A 24,083-nucleotide genomic window follows, 5' to 3' on the forward strand; every position below is an offset into this window, starting at 1 on the left:
TTGGTAGTAGTTCATAAAGCTGAGCCATTTTTAAAATAGGGCAATGGATGGAGAGATGCCTGCCTTATAGATGAGTCTCTTACTCTGTGAATATTTCAGTTATTTATTTTGCTAAAACTAGGAACAATTTCAGGAGAGCTTGATTCTGCTTGGCTCAGAGCAGTGACTAAAACTTGGCGTAACCTCATCCCAAAATTCTACCTAACCACAACTCTACTCCTTTTTGCCCTCTCATCTGTTGAAGATCCCAGATTCATTACAAAAGATCATTGTCGTTGTTTTTAACTGAAACCTTGATTATTCATTTCTCCTCCTTTAAAACATTTTGTTGTTGTTTTATAGCAGACCTGACTCCAGCGGGAAAGTCCCTTAGTTATGCACACAAGTAAAGTAATTTTAGAGTAAAATCTTTGTTGACCATTCATTGAGACCGAACAATCTACTTTGTAGAAATGTTGAATAGTTAAAACTGCGACTAAAATGAATAGTACCTAAGAGATCTAACAATGAAAGCTCTAAAAAAGGCTAACCTCTTGGAAAAAAATGGGTCATGGCAAGTTCAAATCAAACAGTACTAATGGATAAATATATATTTTTTAATCTCTGTGTCTCACCTTCCAGCATTTACTGTGAGGATCATACTGGAGCTTCATCTCACAGGAGTGCTTTGAAAATAAATTCATTCACACTAATAGAACTTCTGGCATGGAGGATCAGCAGAGAAAAGCATTTGTAATTTATAAGACAGTCTTTGGAGCAAGGCTCATGCAGTGCGGAGAAAAATTAGGAATGGGGTTGTCCACTGAATGACAGGGAGAAACCTAGTGCCTGATTCAATGAGCATGTTCTATCCTGGGAGCCATGTTGTGTAGGCAAAACTGAGGCAAACATGTAATTAAGATTATTATATAATGAGTATATACGGAAAGGGTTGAGTTAAAGTATATACACTGGCAATTTTGAAATTTCCTATCTTTAATTTTAAAACTCCAGTGTTCTTTTGTCTTGTCTTCACCAGCTATCAGAATGACTCCATCTCTCTTTCTCATGTCAAATCCCTATCCCAAAGCAGGGAAGATGCAGCACTTCTCCCTCCCAAAACTGTAAGATTCTTTCCTAATGTTTTGTTTTATGCATTTCTGCCTTGGAACAAGTCACACTCATTTCATATTAAAACCAGAGTTTCCTCCCCTCCTCCCAGTTTCTACCTCCTCTGGCAAATAATAACACAAATAACTAACTAACCAACACGTCTGCAGCAGACACCCAGCTTGGGAAGCATCAGCTGGGCCAATTAAACTTTGGCAAAGTAATAAAGATCAGAAAAGAGGGTGTGAGCAGACAGCTTTAAGCAGCAGCTGAGAATGATGCTTGGCATCAGGGAAAGCTGGAGCAAATGAGTCTCCCCCTAACTATCTAACGGTCATTAGCTGAACCTGCTGTTGCCCTCACCTGCTTCTCCCGTTGACCTCCAGAGGAGGTCTGACCCTGAGACGGTATGTTACTTCACTGTACAATGGCCAAAGACAGTAAATGTTGATTTTTGTCAGTACATCTAGATCATATTCCTTTGTGTTACCGACTCAGTGCCATTTCAAATGCACTTTTACTTGGAGCCTGCTCTTACCCCCATGCATCACTTCACGCTTAGCCACATTAAATTTCATATCCTACCTCTGTGCCCACTCACCTCCTCTATTATGATCAGCCTGCAAAATGGTTATGTCCTTCTGAGTTTTAACCACTGTCTTTATTTCATTATCTCCAGCAAATTCAATGATCTCCCAGGTCTAAATCATTAGTAAAAAGCATTACAGGGTACCAGCCCAAACAAAGATCCTCGTATGATCAGATTCTTTGCTAGCTCTGCAGAGCATACATGCTTCAAAAACATCTTTGTACAACACCAGATACAATATATATATATATTTAAAAGGAAAAAAAAATACAGTCACGTTTGCATTTAGTTTCTGTCTGTATAAACAGACAATGCTGCATAGAAGCTTCATCTTTTGTTGGCCAAAGGAAGTCCTCTCATCACAGCATGTTGCAGTCATGGAGGGTTGTATGAACTGTAAGCTTTCATCCAGCGATGATGTGGAACTTTGGCTAAAAATGTTGGCAGTGTTGGGCTGGAATCAGGTGTTTGTGTATCCCAAATGAGGTCAGAGGTATTGTTTTAACCCCTATAAATCCAGCATGAGAGATGGTCTGTCTCTCAAAAGGAGACACAGCTGATCCCATTTTATCTGATGAGAAGAAGCTGTCAAGCTGGTGCCTTGCTTTAAATTGACCTTGCTCTTCCCCCCCCTATTTCTTTGTCAAGTGATCTGCAAGGTGTCTGTACCATCAGCAAAGTGGTGGCACAACTTTGGGGGAAAAGCACTACTCTCTGCAGAGATCCTCAAATAAGAGAAGTTTTCCCTTGTGCAGCTACCTCCAAAGGGTTGCTGTGCCAGTGCTGGTAAGTTGGTGTGGTTGTAACCTGTATGGTTTTAACAAGCCAGAGTAAGTTCAGGAAAGAGCAGCAAGAGGGTCAGACTTGCAGTTTTTGAAGACAATGACAGGTGGGGACACAGCCTAAGGGACTAAAGATCTCCAAAGTGTGTAAAAAACAGTGGAGAGAAAGCTATGTTGTGTAGTAAAACTAATTGTGGCTAGGAGAGAATAGCACATGAGGCCAAATATTAAGGATATCTATTCCTGATGGTCAGGGTGCAGGAGAGTCTACGAGAAAAATGATAGACACTTAGCATTTAGGTTATTTAAACTAATTACTGATGAGACAGTCCCACCATGCTGTAGGGTTTCTGCCTCTAGCTGGAGACCGTGGTGGTGTTCTCAGCTCTGAAAGTAATTTCTGTTATGGTCTTGGAGTCAGCTCACCTCCCTGCGTCTCTTCCTCCCTTCACGCTTTGTCTCAGCTACTTAAATTTTAAGCCCTACAGAGCAGAGATGATCTACTTAATCTCTGTTGTCTCTAGCATAACAAGCTCTTGATTTTTGGTACTGTTGAAATGAAAACCATATTTTTAAAGAAGCTATGTGGGGCAGACCCACCACGGGGATGCAGCCTGGTTGAGAGGAGAGATGGCTTTATGAATACGATATAAAGTTTGCCCTTGGGAATCCTTCTGTCACTTGTTGCTAGTGATCAGTGATTTTTCTTGTTCATCTATAGCGAGAACAACGGGGAAAATCAAGTGAATGGCCTGGCTGAGTTAGGAATGAGATGAGTACAGAGCTGGGGTTGAGGTAGGATTCCCCACATCCCCACTGTGTTCCTCCCTCTGCTCACCCAGCTCTGGGGAGCTGGAGCAGTCACTGGTCCCCAGCAGCCATCCCTTCTTGCTAATTGGCTTGGTTGTAGCTGTTTTCTGGTTCAAATACTGAATGTGCAGACTGTGGGTCCTCTTCTGAATAAGCCCTCTGGAAGGGGTGATGGAGCAGGGCTGGAAGGAAAGCTGTCACCAGAAGGAGCAAAGGCACCTTCCAGGCTTGGTTTGACTTCAGGGAAAAGTGTATTTGCAGAGGTTTGAAGCTTTATTATTGATCAGCACCTTAAAGGATCCGAGAAACAAAGGCTTCCTTCCCTTTAAAGTTCACTTGCAGCAAAGGGCATCACTTGTTCCTTGGGAGGCTGCTTCCCTGGGAAAGGTTGATGTGCCTCCTGTTCCCACTTTGCAAAGGCTCTGCTAGACTGGGGGCACCACTTTGTAGTGTGGAGGAGGAAACATTTTAAAAGGAGAAAGATTTCTCTCTACAGCCCCTTTCTCCACCTGAGTTGAGAGGGAGGGCCAGGGCTGGTCCGGGAGTGAGATCTTTTCTGTCTAATTAACTTCACTGAGCAGCAGTCACAGAAATCCCCCACAGTGGTGGTGGCTTCCTTTGCAGAAGTTTCCTATGGGCAAGTCACTTGGGCAAATCGCATTTAATTTCTCCACCAATAAACCATTATTATTTTTACAGTGTTGCTCCCAAAGTCTGCATATGACTTAGAAATAAGGTTGCAAATGCAAATACTGTAATGAAAACAGGCCACTTAGATTTTATCTCTGTTACAGTGTGGGCTCTTGGAAGCCAAGCTAGCCCTCCTCCAGACAGGAGACAATGCTGGAGATTCCCAACTGATTGGAATGTTGCTGTTAAAAGGGCAAGCAGTGGTGTGGTTGGAGTTAACTGGATGGTGACAATGCCATGGAGGTACCGTGCACCAAAATCACTGTGCTCAGAAAGGGGTCTGAGAAAATCATGAGCAATGCTGAACCACTTTCAAGTGAGTGGTCAAGGACAGAGACCATGAGCAGAGGAAGGCTGGATCGGTGCACAAGGGAGATGGGCTGGGGTGGGTTCAGAGCAAGGATTCAAGGCGCAGCACAGGCCTTCAAAGCAATTCACCACACCATAGAGATGCTTCTCATAAAAACCTGCTTGCTGGCTGGCTGCTGACTATTATATTATACATTATATTATATATATATAATATATAGCTATAATGTATCTGGGGTCTGTTGGGGTTTGTTTTGGGCTTAGCTGGCAAGCAATGGCTGTCTGCCTGTGGAAGGACACATCCCCATTCTGCAGCATCTCATTTTATTATTTAAACACCAGACAAGTAGCTAACGTGCTATGAGACAGATCTTGCCCCAGGAAGCCTTCAGTGCAGTTGTTTCTCGGCTTCCCTTTGCAGAAGAAAAATTCCCCGACCCTTCCACCCCAAAAGCTCTGCTGCTAGAGCTATAGGAAATCTTGTTTACTGACTGCTGTATGGGCTGTGATAAAGCTGTATCGTTACACAGTTAGGATTCCATCTCCTAGTGGGGTTTTAGTGTGTATTTTTTAAAGCTGGTTTGTTACAGTGCTGTGGTCATTTCCTTTTTAGAAGTCATTGGTAATTTTTCATAATTCACCGTGCCTCGGCTGAGCCTCTCTTCGAGATTTCTGTCTGGTTTAAGAGAGGATTTTTCTCCATAACAACCCCTTCTCCCCTTCTGCCGCTGATCCTGGGGTTTCCCTCAATGGATTTAATAAAAACGCTCTTCAGGCTTTTTATCAGCTGAGAAAAATGAGCCTGCCTGCCTTGCTGCAGCTCTGCAAACTTTCCAGCCGATTTCACGACACTGCGACCAATTCCTTCCTAACACCCTGTGATGTTGGGGGCGCAGCTTTGAATTCACAGCATGCCCAGAGCAGCCAGGGGACGGAGAGAAAGTTCCTGTGTAGATCCTCATCACCTCACCGAGGACATGCAAATAAACTGGAAGTGTGGCATTGCGATGAGCTGGCTGGAGCAGATGGAGTCCTCACCGGCTTTCTGCTGGACAGAGCTGAAACTGCTCCAAAGTGCTCCATGTGCCCTGCGCTGATGACTTCTGATGGATTTTTTTCCTTCAGCCCAGATAAGAGGTCTATAATTCTGTGCCTGAGCTCCGGCTCAAGGGAACAACAGCACAGGACAAGCTCTGGATTTGCCGGCTATTTCTCTAAATGTTCCAGAATTTGTCCTTGTGATGCCCAGGTTTCCTGATAGTCATGTTTTCTGATTTGGTGGGTTTTAGAAGGGGATTTGGTGATGTGGCTCCACTAGCTAGAGTCCAGTCAATGATTTAGTCCCGGAAAGGATACTTAAAAAGCCAGTTCACTTGTGGACCTTGTCCATCATCTCAGGGAGATGTCCCCTAGGGGGACAGAGAAGCTCAAGCTGCATGGCTGCTAGCAGCCTTGGCCTTTTGGTGAGGTGGCTGCCTGGGGATGGGATGGTCGATGTGCTCCTTACCCCCACCTTGTTTCCTACAAGATGTCTCTGTCAATGTTCTGTAGCTCCTTAGTTAAACTGGTTGTGCTACTACCCCCCAGCACATTGCCTCTGCCATGGTGTGCCATCCGAGCTGGTGATGTGTGGGGTCCTCTGCCCCATTTTCCACCAGGAATCTGCAGGATCTCAGGGAAGGCAGCAATACTATCAAATATGGAGGTCATAGCATTGGAATCAATGTGAGGGGAAGGACTTGAGCCTGATTCAGGCAACTTTCAGCCCTTGAGAGATAATTGGGGCTGTACCGGACTTGCATGCTCATAGGGAAGGAACGTGAGACACCCACCGAACAGCGGGTCACACCAAGACTGGGAGCAGGAGTGCTGATGGAGCAAGGACTGCAAGACCTGGTTGAGAGCCAACCCCATTTCCTCCTACCAGGTCTCCGATCCCGTGCAGCTCTGGCTGTGACAGTGACACGCAGTCATGACCACTGAATCCTCCCTGCTAATGACAGCCGCGCGGCAGCGCGTCTCACCCCGAGCTGAACTGCGTTAACAATCTGTTCCCAGCGAGCCAAGATGTGCCTGCTTATTTACCAGACTTCAAGCCTCTGGCAAGCTGCCTGCTCAACATGTAGATGGGAGCTGTATTAACTCCATCATTGCCACCAACAGGGTGCACAAGCAGTGTTTGGCAATGCCCCCGGTCCTCCTGTCATGCACTATGGATACGGTTCATCCTAAGTGCCTGAGGCTGGCTCTGGAGAGTTGAAAGTACTTTATGGCTGTGGGGTGAGGACAGGGGATTTAGTTTGTCCAGAATTTCATAAAATGAAGGCCATATTCACATTGAGATTCTCAAGAAGGACTTAGGCACCAGCTGTGGTACGCAGCAGGTTTCCTTATAGGGCTGGGCAGCTCAGATCATGTTGTGTAGGGTCTCTGCATCCTGGTTCCCTGTAGTCGAAGGAGGAATGTAGGCTTCATATCCAGTGTATGTGTATTGGTTGCTACAACAGACTGCCCACCTCTCCGTGTTGACAGTAGGAAAGGAGATTCTTACAGCCTTAGAAAGTGGAAAGCCAGAATCACTTCTCTCTTGAATTAAAACACCACGGTATGGCCCTAAATTAAACCCACTCACCACAGTAGGCAGCGTAATTATATTTTGGCATGTCCATCACCTGGTTGCTCGTACTTGTAGCTGAACGGTCTCTACAGCCAGAAGGTTAAGTCCAGATCTACCAAGGTAATGAGTGGCAGGACCTCTGCAGCTCCTGGACATAGAGCATCAAATCTTTCCATACCTTGCTTGTCTGACCTTCTGAGGTGACTCCATATCTCCAGCCCTCCTCATCTGTGATTTCCTCTCTCCAGACTAGTTATCCTACAATGTCAAGAAAATTGTTACATCTGAATTTCAGTCCGTATCTCTTTGAATCTTTCTCCTTGAATTTATGACACCTTCTGTGCACACCTAAACTGGAAAATATTGTGGCTCCATCCAAACCGTCTGCTGGAGACAGCCTCTGGATTGAAGAATCCTCCAGACTGAACTTCAGTGTTCTCACACAAAGGGCATCTTTTATTTTCTTGAAACTTGAGTCTAATATCTGAGCTCGAGGTTTCTGAAAGTACCGAACCAACGCTGAAGGGCAGAGCCTTGGATTTCTGTTCTGTGCTGTTTGGAGGGGGAGATTAACAAGGATTTGAATTGCCTGCTCATGCTTTGCTTCCGGGAAAGTCACTCAGGGAAATGCTCAGTGCTGTCCCCTTTTTATAGCAGCAGTGAGCTGAACTGCTTGCAAACAGCACTTCTCCTACCCCTCCGAGCTGGGAACTCAGGAGCAGCAGCAGCAGGGTGTTAAACCACTTGCAAATAGCAATTCATCCCTGAGAGCCCAAGCCTGGGACAAACACTGAGTAAAATTGTAATTAATGCAGTTCCACATCACTTGACTCTGTGCTCTGCAACAGCGTGTTGGAAACACTGATTCTTCTCCCCAGTAGGGTGTTGCTTATTTGAAAATATTTCATATGCATTTGTATTTGTGTGCATATACATATATTTTTGCATAATATCTCTTCTGCTCTTTAAGGCTATGAACGGAGATTTTACTATCTTGTGCCCTTGGCCATATGAAGGTTTTGGTACAAGCTTGTAAGATTTTATATTTTACTTCTAAGGTACACAGACAATGTCTTTTGTATATGCTTTAGCATTCTCCTGTTCAAAAAGGGAATATAGCAATTCAAATGCACATGTAAAGCCAAAAGTGGATTTCCTTTACTTGTCCCTGAAAATTCAAAAGGAAGTAGTACACTTGACATTCCCATTCTGTGCAAATCTTTCCTCATTTTTCTGCCTGTTCCTAAGAAGTGTATTATTATGTAAAACCCACTTGAGACTCAGAGCAGACCCTCCATGGTCTGGCTGATTACTTCCCAGAGGGGAGCAGTATTTTGTATGTGTATGTCCACCAGGAGAAGCTGGTTCCTGCCCTCCTTCATTACGGGTTCAAACCTGCTGTTCTCTGGCACAAGCTTCTCAATCCTTTGAGTGTGCTTTGTCTTTCATCTCATCTGTGCTTTCAAGAGCTAAGACAAATGCTGTTCTTAGGCTTATGAAGCTCTGTTCGTACAGCAGAGTACTGGCTAACAGAGTGTGGATTTGCTGTACAACACACAGGTGAAGCCTATGCCTATGACAATGACTCTCAGAAATGCTCCACTGAACTGTAGCCACCCACAAAGGCAGAGCTTAGGGCAGGAAATGAAGAAATATCCAGGTAAAGCTGTGATATGAATTTGGACAGCAACAGTCGTAGTGATTGCTTGGATAGGAGTCTGTCCAGCATGATACCCATACTTTACCACCCCCTTTAGTGACTGTAAGTGCTGTCCAGCTGAAGGATGACCATGGAGCAAATGGATGGGGCAGCTCCTGATGTCACCTGGATGCTGGCCTGGACAGACAAACCTGCAGAGTTGTGTGCCAGCAGGACTGAGCACCTCTGGCTTCACCCTGTGGTGGCTGGATACGTGCCAGTTCCCAGAAACTGGTGGCTTTCAGGGCACCCTGTGCTGAGATGGTACAACCAGCCTTCCTCATGCAGCTCTCATGATGCCGGAGCTAGAACGGCTTTGCATTTGGCCTGTAGAGGAGAGGGCTGCTGGACCTCAGGTCTGTCTGCCTATGGAAAGTCATTGGGAAAAAATAAATAAAAGGAAGAAAGGGGAATGCTTCTTATAATGGAAGCTCTTCTCCCCTCCCCCTGGAAGAGCAACTATTTCCAGTAAGTGAGAAGGAAGACTAGTCCCTGCCACCAGAGAGTGTTTAGAAGTAATTGAATCACTGGATTAGCTAATGCAGCATCCATTAGGAGTCCATGCCTTTCCCAGAGGACTCTGCAGCCATAAAGGAAAGCAAGGAAGCCCTGAGTATTTCATGAATGCACATAAACCTCCTGCTTCCAGGCTATAAATTGCTTCCCGTGTGACATCACGGAGGTGCTGCTGGCGCTCCTCCATTTCCCTTAGCATGAGGTCTGAGGTTCTCCAGATGGGCCCGAAAGGTAAGAGAAGCCAAAGCAGTTGCTCACTCCTGTTACAGCTGATGTGGGGGTAGGGGAAATGACAGCAGAGCTCCCAACTTGGCTCTTTTCGGGGTTGAGAAGAGCAGTTGGAGCATGCGGAAGCACTTGGGCATATCTGGGCTGGGGAGGCTGGTGCAGGGAGAAGCAGCCGGCACCAGACTTGGCCCGGGGCACGGTGTGCCTGGCAGATGGCAGGAAGGAGTGGGTGTGCAATGCGATGAAAGATTTAAACACAGAAGGCCAAGTCCTCAGCCAGTGGAAATGCCGCTTGCCGAGGATCCACTGACAGCTATTTCCACTCGGTGGCCAAAGCCTGTGCTAACCACAGAGTTGTTTTAGCTGGTTTCTGGCACAGTACTCACAGTGGATATTGTATTCTGTGTTTTGTAGCTGGTTCTCTTCTCTAAGGAGCAGCACAATCCTCCAGATGCTACACTTAGCCTGTGCCTTGAATCCTGTTGGAGGCTAAAGGAGGGGCAGTCTCAGGTAATGGGGCAGAGATCCAGGCACCATAGGTAGGTCTGAAGCTTCGCCTGCTTCCAAATGGATTCTCTGTGTTCAGGGTGGGTAAAATTGCTCTCAGCAGCATTGCCTTCCTGCCGAGGGCATGCTTTCCAGAGAGAGCAATGCAAGACCAACTACGTAAGAGGCTTAAATCTCAGCTAAAGAATCCGTGGAACCACTAATCCTAATTCAATTGCTCAAACCACTTTATGCTTTCTTCCACTTCTAAGTGTTCTTATTAAATAAGCGAAATAACTGAAAGTTTGCATCACTGAGTCTTGTTCCAAATGGGGAGATGGCGAACCACTCCTCTGTCTCCCCCTCTCCCATGGTGACCCATTCACACGTGCAGTGATGGCTGCCTGGTGTTGCTGTGGGAAGGGGAGGCCCACTGGCAATCTAAATATAGATGCACATAAGGAAGCAAATGCTACCCTTGTAAATTTTGCCATCAGCAGCTGTGGTGGGACATACTATTGCTTAGCAGGAGATTGGTTTTGTAGGCTTTGTGTGTCTAAAGGGAGAATCATCTATTGTTTCCCATTTAAGATTTATTGCATCTCTGTTTAGACTGAATAATTTATCCTGAATGAGCCCTGAAACCCGTCGCCAGTTAAAGGGAGAAAAACAGTCCCCAGAAAAGAGCTTCACCCTAATAGGAAAAAATCAGCAGGCGGCAGAGAGAGCAGAGGGGGTAGGTGATGGGTGGCGGCTGGTTGCACTGCTGGAGACCTCAACGGTTATGTATCTTTTGTCATTACTTTATAATGATGAACTCCGTCGTTAGGACCCATTCATTACCGCTTAGCCTGTGTGATCTGATGCTGATTTGATAGGATCCAATTTAGCATTTCACTCTGGGCTCCATTCCATAGCCATTTGGGTTTGGATGTAAAAGGCAGTTTGATGCTGCCTTGATAGTGTTTTAAACTGCCATAAAAAATGCTGGCGTGGCAGTTCAATAGTCATCTGACTAGGGGCAGCATTGCGGGCTTGCACGGTGAGGCAGCTGCTTTTCTTTGTCCAAAAATGCAGGCACAAAGTGGTAGGGGGGGAGGTAGCTGGTGTCTGGTTTTGGAGCATCCATGTGGTGAAGTACTTGCAGGAAACTCTTCTCTACCACTGTGTGGGTATAGCTTCTAGCTTCATCCCAGTTCAAAAAAGAAAAAAAAATTGAAATCTTCTTTTTTATTTTTATTTTTGAAAAGAACATGAAATGTTCAAGGCCTATCTCAATTGTTTCCCATTTGTTGGTGACTCTTGAGATCAAGCTGTTTTGCTGCTAAATCACTGGGGATGATTCAGTGTGTGGATTTTTAAAAGAGCAAGACCTGCCCTAAACCCCATCATCAAACTGATTTCATTTCCCTTTCCCCCCCACTTTTTTTTCCCGTGTTGTTATCTGACTTTAATGAGGCTTTTGAACTTTCTTGTTCTTGAATCAAATGCATCGAAACACTCTTGTTCTCATTCAAGTGGAAGCAAGGATAGGCATAATTCTAGGTACTCAGTTACCAGACACAAGGACTCAAGTGTTTGAGGGCAGCATTTCTCTAGATCACCCCTTGAACCTCCCCTGGGTTACCTCAGTCCAAAAGCATAATCTAGATTCAACTGGTATTTCTAAACAATGAGTCTCACTCTGCATGACTACGTTTTACATATTTAAAAGACACTTAACTTCATTAAGCCAATGGCTTCAGAACTCAAGTGTCCTCCAGGTTTTCTAGGATGACGTGAATCAGAGTTAGAGTAAGATATTTGAACATATGTCTTCACTGAAGCTACCTACCCACCATGTGTGCCATCCCATTGAAGAGGCACAGTTACGATGGAAAGAAGACAAGGCCTTGGATGGATAAATTGGGGAATGAATCATTTTATAATTGCCTGGTTCTGTATACTTTCTCTCTAGGTATTTGCACATGTTCATTATTGGAAATAGGCAAGTAGGCAGGTGGGAGGATCTCCAGACTGGCCTAATGCAGCCTGGTTTATTTATTATTATTATCTGGGATGATACGAGAAGCTGTGGATGAGGAAGGCTCTTCAAAGGGGTGTGAGTTTGTCTTTCCATCTCCTGCCAAACGCAGCCTGCAGGCACTGTGAAAGGTGTGATGGGTCTACCAGCAGCATCTACAATATACTGCAGATGAAGCTGGTAGCGTGCTCTCTTCTTTCCTGGTAACCATAGTAAGCATCCGCTCTGTAATGAAAGGCCAAGTGGTTAGAATGAAAACTAATGGTAGCATTGTTCTGCAGATTAGAGAAGGAAGTCAGCCGCAGAGCAGCAACTAAAGCAATTGCACTGAATAAAATGGATGGCTCAAGGGACCAAAGGCTAGAGATGAGAGACAGGAAGACCTATTAGACCATCTCGTGGCCAGTACAAGATTGTTTCTGTACTCACTGAGGCCAATGCACTCTCAAATAATTCTAGTGAACATGGTATTTACTCACCCTTTGGGGAGATTAGTTCAGAGTGCCTCCCAAGATACATGTCAGTATAAAGCTTACACTTTCCTTTCCTTAGTTGATTCAAAACACGTAATCTTCAGAGTTATTCTCAATAGACTTAGAGGCTCCTTGGTGTTCAGGTCTCATAATACTTGTTAAAGCTCTTTACTATCTACTAGTATTCAGTAATCATGTTCTGCAAGTTCCTTTGGTTTGACCACAACTAGTATGGGAGCACCAAAAGCTTTCACCTCGAGATCACTGTCAATCCAAGCTAGACCAATGGCCAACTGAAGGATATTAAAATTTGACAGCTGTGGATGAGTTATATGACAGGCACTGCTGTCTGGGTCAGATAGTCACTTGTCCAAAGCAGATTGAATCTCTTTTCAACTCTTTTGGTAGAGAAAAGTAGAAATGACAGAGCAAGAAGAGGAGAAATTGCATCACTCAATTGATCCGGTATCTTTTCTGTCATTCAGAGGTGGGATCCCAAGTTAGTAGGCTTCATAAGAGCAGCTTTAAAGAAACTATGAAAGACATTAGGATTTATTTTTTTAATTTTTATTTTTAGAGGAATACCATTAAATTTATGAAGAACTTTTTATCTCTATCTTTAAACGTTTTTGGAAAGAGTTCAGTGAAAATGCTAATTTAGGGAAAGGAAAGATGGGAAATAATAAATCTTGGTTCAAATGTATTACTCTGGTGCCTGGAGATTTGCTCCATTTTTCTACACATTTTAGTCAGTCTGTATTTTCCTCTATCATCATAGTCTTCCTGTAAAAGTTAGTGGTATATTGTTAGGGATATATTCCAGTCAGGGAGTCTCACACTGTGGGAAAATAAGGCTATAGGCAACTGGGCAGTACTCCCATCCAAAAATTTCAGGTTTGAGGCACTAAGCTGTTGGTTTTGGCATTGAAAACACTGCTGGGAAAGCAGTATAGTTTGGAAAAGAATGTGATTTCTTTGAGAAATAATTTGTGATGGAATATTTGCTTTTATTCCTAGATGCATTGTTGAAAAAGGAACATGATGTATGTAACAATTAAATACTCAACAGCCTCATCAGAACAAGATGCAAAGGCAATTGCAGGACTTAGAAGATGGTAGCCATAGGTCCCTAGAGCACTTTGAATAAGTTATGGTACAAGATTTCCAAAAACGTTCAGATTTTCAAAAATATCTGTCCCTTGAGAGCTCCTGGATTTTCAGACGATCTCAGTACCCAGCCTGCTGAGCTGTCCTGAAAATGTCTTCCTTTGCAAAACCTCTTTGAAAATCTAGCAGGTCTCTTCTCAGAGAGTGTGATATTGTCTTATGTCAACAGGTAACCTGCAAGAAGTGGCAGTGCAAATTTTATTTGAAGTCAAGCATAAGAGGAAGTGGCAGGAAGAATGTGGTTCATGCAGTCCAAGACTTTACAGGTACAAAGGGGATAGAGACATTGGGATGATGTCAACCTCCAGCTGACAACTTCAAAAACAATTGTTACCTTTGTTTCCAAACCTTGTCTTCTTTTTTTGACTTTGTAAATGATTTGGACATGTACAGCACTGTGCACCATGCTACATCAAAGCTGAAAGCAGCGGGGTGTCTTGCAATGCTAATAATATCTGTGTTAAGGCACAGACTCCAGTTATGGGGCAAAAACACTGTGCTGGGGATGGAAAGAATGCTTGTGTCTTGTTGGAGATCAAATCACAGATATTTTGGTATTGGGATGGTAACTTTCTGGAGTGTTTCAGAGTTGTAACAGCACTGCTCTAAGCTGGGAAAGAGCGAAGATGGCTATTTGTGGATGACAAAGGCTAGCACCATGAAGGTTCTTTTGCAGAGGTGTTTGGGACTGAAACCAAACCCTGCAGAGACTGATAGAGGCACTAATGATTATGTGGCACTCTCTCAATCAATTTTATCAAGGGTCAGTTTAACCATTTGAGGAATAATTTTTCCCTCATTGACCGGATGATCTCCCAGGGAACATCAACGCAGGTCTGAGCCAAAGCACTGCATCTGCTGCTGAAATTTGGTGAAGAGGGATTTGTCCAGCAAAAAGTAGTTTTGTTCCAGCCCAGGCATATAACTAGGTGGGCAAAAATGGGGAAGAAAAGATTCTTTTTGTTTGTTCGGCAGGGGATTTCTGTTTAATCAGCAGTTGTTTTCAAAACCAAACACTGCCTGCCATGAGCCAAGGTCCAGGAACGTAAATATCTGGGCCCTCTTCCAGGGCATGGCTGAGCTCCAAACTGTTCATGAAGAGGGAGGAGGTGGGAAAGTGTCTCCTGATGCTCTGCAGTTGGCAGGACTGGTGTTTGCAGCAGCACGGTGACAATATTCAGCTTGCCTGGCCCATCGTGTACGATTGGTGTTGCTTTATAAAGCTCTTCAGCTATTCCTGTGTGATGCAGACTCTATATTGGCCACCCAAAATCTAACCACGGCATCTTACATCCCAAGGAGAGGACGAAATAGAAAGACTCCAGTGAGTTTTGGTTGAGGCCCTGCAAAAATCCAGGAGCAGCTTCTGATGACTATAGATTTTGTGGAAAAAGTCAGGGTTCCCACAGGCTGCACGATCTGGGAAATCTAACCTCCTCATATGGAGCCTATTAGAGCTTTTTCACACACACACACGCACACACACCAAAAGAAAAAAAAAAAAAAAGAAGATTGGATATATATATTTTTTGCTTAATTTCTATTACTGATGTTATTTTGGGCAGGAAAAAAAGTTGTTTTTTTTTTTTTTTTTTTTTTTTTTTTTTTTTTTTTTCCTGAAAGTACACATTTTTATTCATCACAAACGATTTGCAACAAAAAGGAAGTAAGAGTTTTCCTTAAAAACTAAAAAATACCGTTTCCAAGTGTATGGGATTTTTTAATTTAATTTTATTTTTTTCAAGAAAACCCCAACATCTTCTACAGGAGAGACAGATAAAATTGTTTTGCAACTAGTTCAGAAGCTCATTTTCATGGGGGAAATCTAGCTGTAAGCAAGTGGTCGGGTTCAGAAAAAACTAGAGTGGAGCCACGATTGACATCTATACTTTCTGAGCTGCTGACAAGAGTTGTAACCAAAAGACCTGTCTCGCCACTCATAGGTTTTCAGCTTCTGTCATGCTCTACATGCTTTTGTAACAGCAGAAATGGAATGACTCCATTAAGTATTATAAAGTTTCTGCAACTTTTGTTATCTTTAGGGTTGTACTTCATTCCACTTCAAGTCCTACTGTCTCTTCTCCTATCTGTGCTTATTATAATAGTCCAGGCATCTGCTTTCTCCTTGCCTCCATCCAAGATTAGCACAAGTGGCTTGAGCACGTACCAGTTCTGGATATCTGGTGTACTGCTTCCTTTCCCAGGTCTTTTCATGTGAAACCCCACAATATTCCCCAATGGTTTAGGCTCTGTTTTTGGCCTTGTTGCTGCCTCATACAGTGCTTTTATGCCTTTCCCTATGCAGATGTTGTTGCTGTTCTCTGCATCTGGTTTGAGGCACCAGCTGAAGTCAAAAGCTGGTTGAAGCGGGAGCTGTTGGGCACCTCGGTGGGACACATCACTGCTTGGAAGGCACTGGACATGTACAGACCAGAAGAGGTTACAGTGGAGAACTAGATTGCCTGAGATGCTGCGTAAGAGCCTAATAAAACTGAGAGGGGAACGGGCCTCCAAACTGCACCTTGACCTGTGTATATGGCAATTCGTGTTTATCTCTGGAAAAATACATGATACTACTGGCATGGAAGGTCCCACCCATCTAAACCCCTACCATATTTTTGCCTTTGTAAAATCCATGTTCTAAAAAGCCCGTCACAATCAAGCTGAAAAAAGAAAGCACAAACACTAGCATGTATAGTAGGTAGGACCAAGCTAAGCTTCACCATCAGCAGTGAGAATTCTGCCTGATCATCCAGGAGGATTTTTTTCCTTTCTTCTATATGATGAAAACTTCAAGGCTTCAACAGCTGTTGCTGTAAGAGTGTGTAGCTCTTTTTTTTTTTTTTTCTTTTCTCCCCAGTCTGTTCTTTTTTGTTTTGTAATTTCTCTGAAAGACTTGAAAAATGTCAATTTTCCATCATTTCACAAAGGAGGAGACGATGTGGCGGATTCAGATTCGGATGCCATGGTAGCCATTGTCCCAGGAGGCTTGAAAACATGATTCTAAGAGATGTAGGTTGACAAGTACATTTTAAATCTTACTGTGTCTTTTCCCTATTAATAAATAAACAAACCAAAATCTCGAGAGTAACACAGATGAGAGAATTGAATTTAAGAATACAAAGATTTTTTTTCTTCTTTCCAGGACAGAGGCAAAACTACTGGCTAATAAGTGCCCCAGCCACTGACATTTCAGGTGACTTGGGTGATTCTCTTTCATTTTCTTCCTTTTTTCTTCTTAGCCCCTGTGTTCTTCAAAGACAAGGATGCATCTTTCTGTCTGGTTGCAGCCCAGCTTTATGTTGGAACAAGCTCCAGATTTCCACCTTTCCTTCTCCAGCACCTCACCCTGGTCTCACCTTCCCTATGGGAAGAAAGTCCGGCTGCATTGGCCACTGGACAGCAGTGGTGATGACTGAGAGGTCCTTTGGTGTTAGCCATAAGGATGCAGGACTGGGAGTTTTATTTATTTTTTTTTCTCCCAGCAAAGCAACTGAAGCATTGAGAGTTTTGGCCTGACTTTTCCAGTCCAGCTGCCTGCAGATTTCAGCATTGCTAATGGCAATGCAGCTAGTGGGAATTTGTTGGGGAAAAATATAATAATTTTCTGGTAGATTATCCAAGCTCACTCAGAAAATCAGTAGCAGAAGCAGGCATGCTCATCTTGTCCACTCTTTGGAGCTGAGCTTGTTCAACCAGGCTGATTGCAAATAAGTGAAGAAGAAGCCAAGGAACCAGCACAGATAGTGCTCGCAAGGAGGCGGCTGGGCAAACAGCCTTGTTGAAAACTATTTGTAGGGCAAACGGAGGTGGGAGAAAGGGCAGGGAAGTTGCACTTGTGTATTCTCTGTTTTCTCCACCCCCGTTTCTGTGCATCTCAGCTAGAAGGAGAGGATGGAAGCCAGAGAAATATGCTTTGAATTGACTGACGCTTTATTTAAAATAAAATAAAAAATCTGTTCTGTTTTGTTTTTCCTCCAGATGAATATTAGAAGGTGGCATAACTGACAATCCAGCCCACTACAACTTCGCCTCCTGTTTGGAGCTAAAATGGAATGAATTTAAGTCATTTTCTTTTTGTGGGCATAAAAGGGACTGTGGGCCTCTAATCGCTGCCTGGGGGGTTGACTCAGCCACCCATAAACTGCAATATCCACTCATTTATTCCTTTTCTTTCAGTTGACTCCTAATTGCTTCAAACAAGCTCCGTGGCTGCTGGGGAAGGAGAAACTCTGCCTGCTCCTCATTAGAAAGGACAGGAGTGAGGAGGGGAGAAACAGGAGCTTGGTGCCATCCATCCGCCTCCTTCCTCCCTTTCTTTCCTTTGCTCTGAGGAGTGAGGGTGAGTGAGGACATTTTCAGCAAAGCTGTCCATAACCCACTGTTTGCTGCTCTGGGTCTTGTACGACCAATTAAATATATTACTGGGCACATCTGATTGTTGCATGAGGTATAAAATCTGCTTTCTGTGCCTTTGGACTGGGAGCGGAGTAGGAGCAGGGTACTGCTGCTATGGGACCAAGCTTTGTAGGTTTGGCTGGAAACTGGGAGACAGGTTTCTATGTAAAGGCAGGAAACCACAGCTCAGTTCATGCACTTTTCTAATTCCTGTGTGCACACAAAAAGCAGCAGGGATGAGGTTCTGCCAGAAGTCATTGCAGCAGCAATCTGTTTATTATATTTTTTTCCAGAGGCTACCCTTGCATTTGGGGTTGTAGCTTCTGCCTAGAAAGCCAACGAGGTACACGAAACCATAGAATAGAATCACAGAATCATTTGGGTTGGAAAAGACCTTCAAGATCACCATGTGTGCCTTTGAGACAAAGCCCAAGCAACCTTTTGGGGATAACTTTTACATTTCAAGCATTCTGGATAGTAAAATCCACCAAAACTTATTCATTATGTCTAAGGGCTGTGGATAAGCCATGGGTCCAGCACTCTGCAGTGTGTAAATGACCAACAGATCTAAAGGAACTAGCCCTAGGCTGGTGCACGTGAGTCTTTCTTTATCACTGGCCAGCAAAAATCTAAATTTATTGTGCCGTTTTTTCTTCATCCTAGATGTGACAAGTTGTGTCCTATTGGTGTCTTCCTGAATCCCTCCCTACATCAGCCAACACAAGGAGAAACATCTCGAGATGTGCTCTGGGCTGCAAGCTGCTGCTGCTCTGGATGCAAATTTCCCAGAAATCGTGTTCCTCCACTGGATGTCTTCAACAATCCTCCCTTCCCAGCCTTCACTTTGTTGAGGGCAGGTCACAGGGCCAGGGCATAAAATGTCCCCTTCACGCCCCTGCCTGGTGGCTGGGCTAAGCGGGGCCCCACCAAAGGCAGGAGCTGTGGCTGTGTGCAGGGGAGGCTCCGCAAAGCAACCCCCTCATTTTCTCCAGCACTCACAGGGCTCCAGTGAGCGAAGCAGCTCGAGCAGAAAATACTGCATTGCACCAAAGGCACAGAGACAGGGAGAGAGAGAGAGAGAAATCCCACAGTCTGACAGGCAAAGGCTGTGACTGTCCCACTCCTGACAGGCTGCTGCGCGGCGGCGGAAGGCAGGAAGCATGCGCGATGCTCAGAAAAGCACTGCTCCAACCCCGAGAGCATTTTATTGCAGTGCATTTCGTGATGAGCCACCCCGAAAGCTTCTGTCTCGGCTCAGGCACCTTTGGCTTCTGTAGACGGAGAAGGAAATGTTTCCAGCTTGCTGCCTGGAAATGAAAGCTGCGATGTTGGCTCAGCAGAGGGAAGGGGTCAGCGGAGACAATGACAGCCCATTTTCTGCAAACATTTCTCTGGCGAGCTATCCCGTTGCTGTCCGGTTGGCTCTGCCGTGGCTGTGAGACCCTTTTGCTCTCTGCCCTCAGGACCCTGCAGTAAGCTGGGACAGCCTCACCTCCTTCCATCCACTACTGCAAGAAGTCTCTTTAGATACTAGCAGCTAACCCAATGCAGGGGCACGGTGGTAGTGGCAAAGACCAGCTGCCTTCCCCTAGGCTCCTTATTCCTCAGCATCCTCAGGCTGGCTCTGGTTTTACATTCACATCATCCTCATTGAACCTGGGATGAGCTTCTGGCACAGCAACAGCCAAATGCCAGAGGAGGAGGAGGAGAGCAGGCTGCTGCCTGCCCTAACAGCCTTGGCCATGAACCCCACCTCCAGGACTGACCCTAGGAAGCCTGCAAAGCCATGAATGCTTCCTAGGTGCAAGCCCAGGGCAGGGAAAACAAAAACCCAAACAAATGAAAAAGCATAATGCTCTTGATAATGCTCTCATAATATCTTATGATATCTCTCTCTTATAATATCAGTGTTCAATCACTACTTATTTCCTTTCCTTCTCACACCAGGCTTTTCTACGTGTGAAGTCTCGACAGCATGTAGGCTTCTCTACCTTTCTCCAGGAAAGGCTGCCGTGATCCCCCTCCTTCGCAGCTGGCAGAGTGAGGGAAGAAAGCCTATTTCCATTTTACATGTGTGGAAAAACCGTGAAGACCCATAGGTGGCCATGGAAATGAAGGTCCAATGGAAATTAAGCCAGTCAGGTCTTCTGACCAGAGTCCAGGGCTGCTGGCCATTACCTCCCTGCTGTAGGACCTTATGGTCTTACCAAAACCAGCCACTGCTGTCACTGGGAGACAAATCAGGTCTCATATTCAGACTGGTGATTCAAATTGCAGGTGGTTAAATCTGGGGTTACACTTTTTTTCTCCTATTGATTCTATGGGTTACAGTGGCCTGGATAACACTGAACAGCCCTGGAGTGGCAATGAACCCTCATTGTGGTACCAAAACAAGACACCCAGGGTAGGCTACCTCATCTTGAACTCATGCTTAATTTCCTTGATAAGTAATAAGGTTTATCTCAGAAGTAGTTTGAATATCCAGGCAGCCTCCAGCTAGGAAGTGCAGACAAGAAGGAAGGCTGGAACTGGAAACAAATAAGCAAACAAACAAACAGGGGAAAAAAGGAAAAAACAAAATCATGAATTTAAGCTGTGAGAGGCAATAACATCTCCTGCAGAGACAGTAAACACAGAGGAGCTGTTTCCAATGAGCACCCGGTAACAGATCCTTGAATCAGTGAAGGCTCAGAGGAAGGGGAGGGGGAGGCAGGCGTGCAAACAGGTATCTTATTAACAGAGGAAATAAAGTGAATCTTTCTCTTCTTATCTTCCTCACTGTCATTGTTCATCTCAAAATCAAAATGACACAATATTGGGTGTCTCAGAAAAGAGAAATCAGAGCATTGACAGAAAATGGGGTGGGGGGAACGTTCATAACCTGCTTAGGGGAGGATTCCCCAGGGAAGCACCAAGGGTTTGGTGCTGCACACGCATGGGATGGTACCAGCTTTGGGATGCTCCACAGGCAGCTGCTGCTGGATGGGTGCTGGGTGCATGTGCAACTGTCAGGCCTTCCCAAAGTGCTCAGCACCCCAAGAGGGGTAGGAATAGTGAGATAACCCATGGCTATTGCAGTCAGCGTCATAAGGAGAGGTCAAAACCTGCCAGGAAGACCTACAAGCTGCTGGCTGCCTGTTGGCTTTGGAGAAATGTTGGAGGAACCCAAACCAAGGACAGGAGCGCTGCCTGGTGTAACATCTATGGTCCTGATCCAGGAGACAATTTTTTTTTGTCTCTGCAAAATCTTTTGAGATGTTCTCAGTCATTCTTTGGACCTTTATCCTGCTTTCAGTTTGGAAACCAGGGATTTAATTCTAGCCTTCTTCATGTAGGGCTCAGAGACAATTGTCCTTAATCTGTTGTAAAACCTCTACTTGAGACATAGCAGGCAAATCTTGAAAAGGATCAGGCCTTATAGGTGATGATATGCATGGAAGAACCAGGTGGAGGTTAGACCATAAGACAGCAGTTTCACTGGTAGGGAAATGTGGAGGATTTAATATTTGGGTGGCCAGCAGGAAGCACCCCAGAGAAATCTGACATGCAGAAGACCAGGCTGTGCTTCCTTAAAGGTACCTGAAAGGGGTCCTGAGAAGAGGAAGCACACAAAAATCTCTAATTACTTTTGCTAATTTGAGAGCTCCTTTTCCATAAAAGGGCCAAAACCCAAAGAAAGGAGGCATGCTATTGTCCTGCCATGCAGGGTAGCGCTTTTCGCCGTGCTCTCCATCCACTTGGGCAATGAATTCATATTGCAATCATCAATGGACTTCTCTCTCAGCACCATCTGTATTTTATGTCTTTTTCAATCAACTTATCATCATCTCAAGGCCTCTGGTCCGTATTGTTTCTAGGGCATGACTTTCTGAGCTACCTAAATGGCTTCAGATTCCATTTTCCTGAGCCATAACTCCAACATTACTTCATCTTTTTGAGGGTCTTAAGGTGAGTTGTTACAGATCCTTGTATCTAATTGTCATCATTAGAGAATGACAAGCATTTCTAGGGTTCAGGTTGATTTGTTTACCCTTACTAGTGCTTATTTGTCTCAAGGAAGGACCAGATGGTCAGTTGAGATATGGCTGGTAGGATGGAAACTCACCCTTATCATCTATGGATTGAAGCACAGCAACAACCGAGGGTCTATGCCAAGGGTGGCTTTAAACCTGCTCAGGTTTTGAGGGGGTGGATGCTGTGTGGGCAAACCCTCACTTGGTCTTAGACTCGTGGAAAGGCAGACAATGCTAACATGTTAATGTGGAGATGCTCCTGTGTGTGCATGTCGTTAGTCATGAATGTCTGGCTGGAGACTCAGGGTTCAGACCTCCCTGTTAGCAGAAGGGACGGGGCAGACATGCAGGTGACATCCTTGTTCTCTCATGCAGACCACAGTGATTTGTGCTTCCAGCATTGGAAGTGCCAGGTTCAGATCCCTCTATCAACCAGCTCAGGGACAATTAGAATTGAAAGGCGAGCGCTAGGTACCAGGAGCTTCCTCACTTTTTCTGCTGCCTTCCCTTATGGCCCATTAACATCTGTGCTGTGTTATCCATCTTCCCCGAACTTCCCTGAGCTGGGACCTTGCTCGCCTGTGTCAGTGCCTGTGGATAAATCAGCCAGAGGTGCCCAACCTTTCCAGCCCGAGGGCTGAGCATACTTTTTCACAAAGGCCACAGGGTCATCATCGATGCTGTAACTAAGCCAAGGCTCGGCCAGCTGAGCTCTGGCCCTTCTCTCCCCGAGGTCTGTGTTCCCACTGGGAAAGATGACATCTGAAGCCATCCCCTCCCTACCATGTCACAGCAGGCCACCTGCAGAAGCACAGACCAGACTCTTTCCTACTATAGGATGTGAAGTTTCAAGCCTCTGTTTTGAAACCTGCGCTGCTCTGAGGTCAGATCAATCCCATTAAGGGTGGGAGCTGCGACGCCTCGCGTAGCTCGCCCCCCTGCTTCCAGGACCACCTCTCCTTCCTCAGCAGCTGAGCTGGGGGAGAGGGCAGGAGAATTGTGGGCTCAGATGTGAGCCCAAAATAAGCCTGCCAGCAGCAGCAGTGCTGTTCTCTGAAGCCGTGCACATCCAGCAACCCTCCATCAGCATCTGATTCCCTGGGCACGGCGCGGGTGGACACAATGCTGTGTGTTCAGTGCATTGCTCTGTGTGCACCCAGGGTCAGTGGTGGGGGATTTCTAGGTGCCAAGGAGTTTTCTCTGTATCTTCTGGACTGCTCGGCACTCGGCCACTGTGCATCTAAAAGCACGGCACTGCTGCACTCGCTGCTGTTTACAACCGCTCCGTGTGAGCTCGCCCTGTTTTCCTGCAGGAATTAGTTGCCTTGGTAGTGAGTACAGAAAACTTGAAATGTTTTAAAGAAAGATGAATGTGAATATGTGATGCAGTTACCATAAACCAGCCTTTAACTGACTCCCACTCAAATACATTCATTGTACAGGCACTGTTTTCAGCTCCTTTTTTTTGCGCCTCTCTCCCTACCCCCGGCTCACCACCACCCCTTAAATCCCACGCCTGCACTTTTCCACACAGCCAGAGGACAGATGTGTTTATTTGCACAGTACCAGGCTGTGATTCCTGACTCTGATGCTGACTTTTTGAAACACTGGGCAAGTTTTTTGCCCGACACCCTGTACGTCAAGTCCTGCTCCTGTAAAACAAGCAGGGGATGAAGCTGGGAAAATAAATACGACACAGGCTGGCTGTACATAAAAATAACGGTGATGCTGGGGAAATTTAAGTGCCAAGCTGTGTGCTTGCTTTGTTAAGGACTTGCAATGAATTGTGCTCATTTCATTCAGATTCTGTGAAGCTTTGTGGGAAATCATCCTGGGGCTATCGTCATCCATCCTGGCCTTTAGAAAGGCTTCAGGTGTGCACTGGTTTATGTCAGCTGAGGAAATACTCCCCTGTTAAAAAAGATATTTTCTCTACGACATGCTACCCAGAGCTAGGACAACACAGGATATCCCCATCCTATGGGTGGAGACTGCTGTTACCTGGAGTCTTTGCACATCATTTGTTCGAGAGCTGTAATTGCAGTCAGGGGTCCCCGCTCCCCATGCAGAAGGAACCCAGCTTTCACGTTTCTCCCCTAGCACAGTGACGGATGAAGGGAGAGGAAGCTGAGGGTGCAAAGGATTGGTTTTAGAAGCTGAAATGGTCTTGAAAGACGGGCAAGAAAACCCAGAG

General features: G+C 45.2%; 1 long non-coding RNA gene across 1 annotated transcript; it reads left to right on the plus strand.

Annotated features, from left to right (window-relative positions):
- Positions 1-9,235: 9,235 nt before the first annotated feature.
- On the plus strand, positions 9,236-20,645 carry LOC118158187. The gene is made up of 5 exons (XR_004746810.1): positions 9,236-9,332; positions 9,744-9,916; positions 13,329-13,744; positions 15,784-17,820; positions 18,170-20,645. It is a non-coding gene; the product is annotated as an uncharacterized LOC118158187 (long non-coding RNA).
- The last annotated feature ends 3,438 nt before the right edge of the window (positions 20,646-24,083 follow it).

Source organism: Oxyura jamaicensis, chromosome 1 (assembly GCF_011077185.1).
Source record: "Oxyura jamaicensis isolate SHBP4307 breed ruddy duck chromosome 1, BPBGC_Ojam_1.0, whole genome shotgun sequence".
Lineage (NCBI taxonomy): Eukaryota > Metazoa > Chordata > Aves > Anseriformes > Anatidae > Oxyura > Oxyura jamaicensis.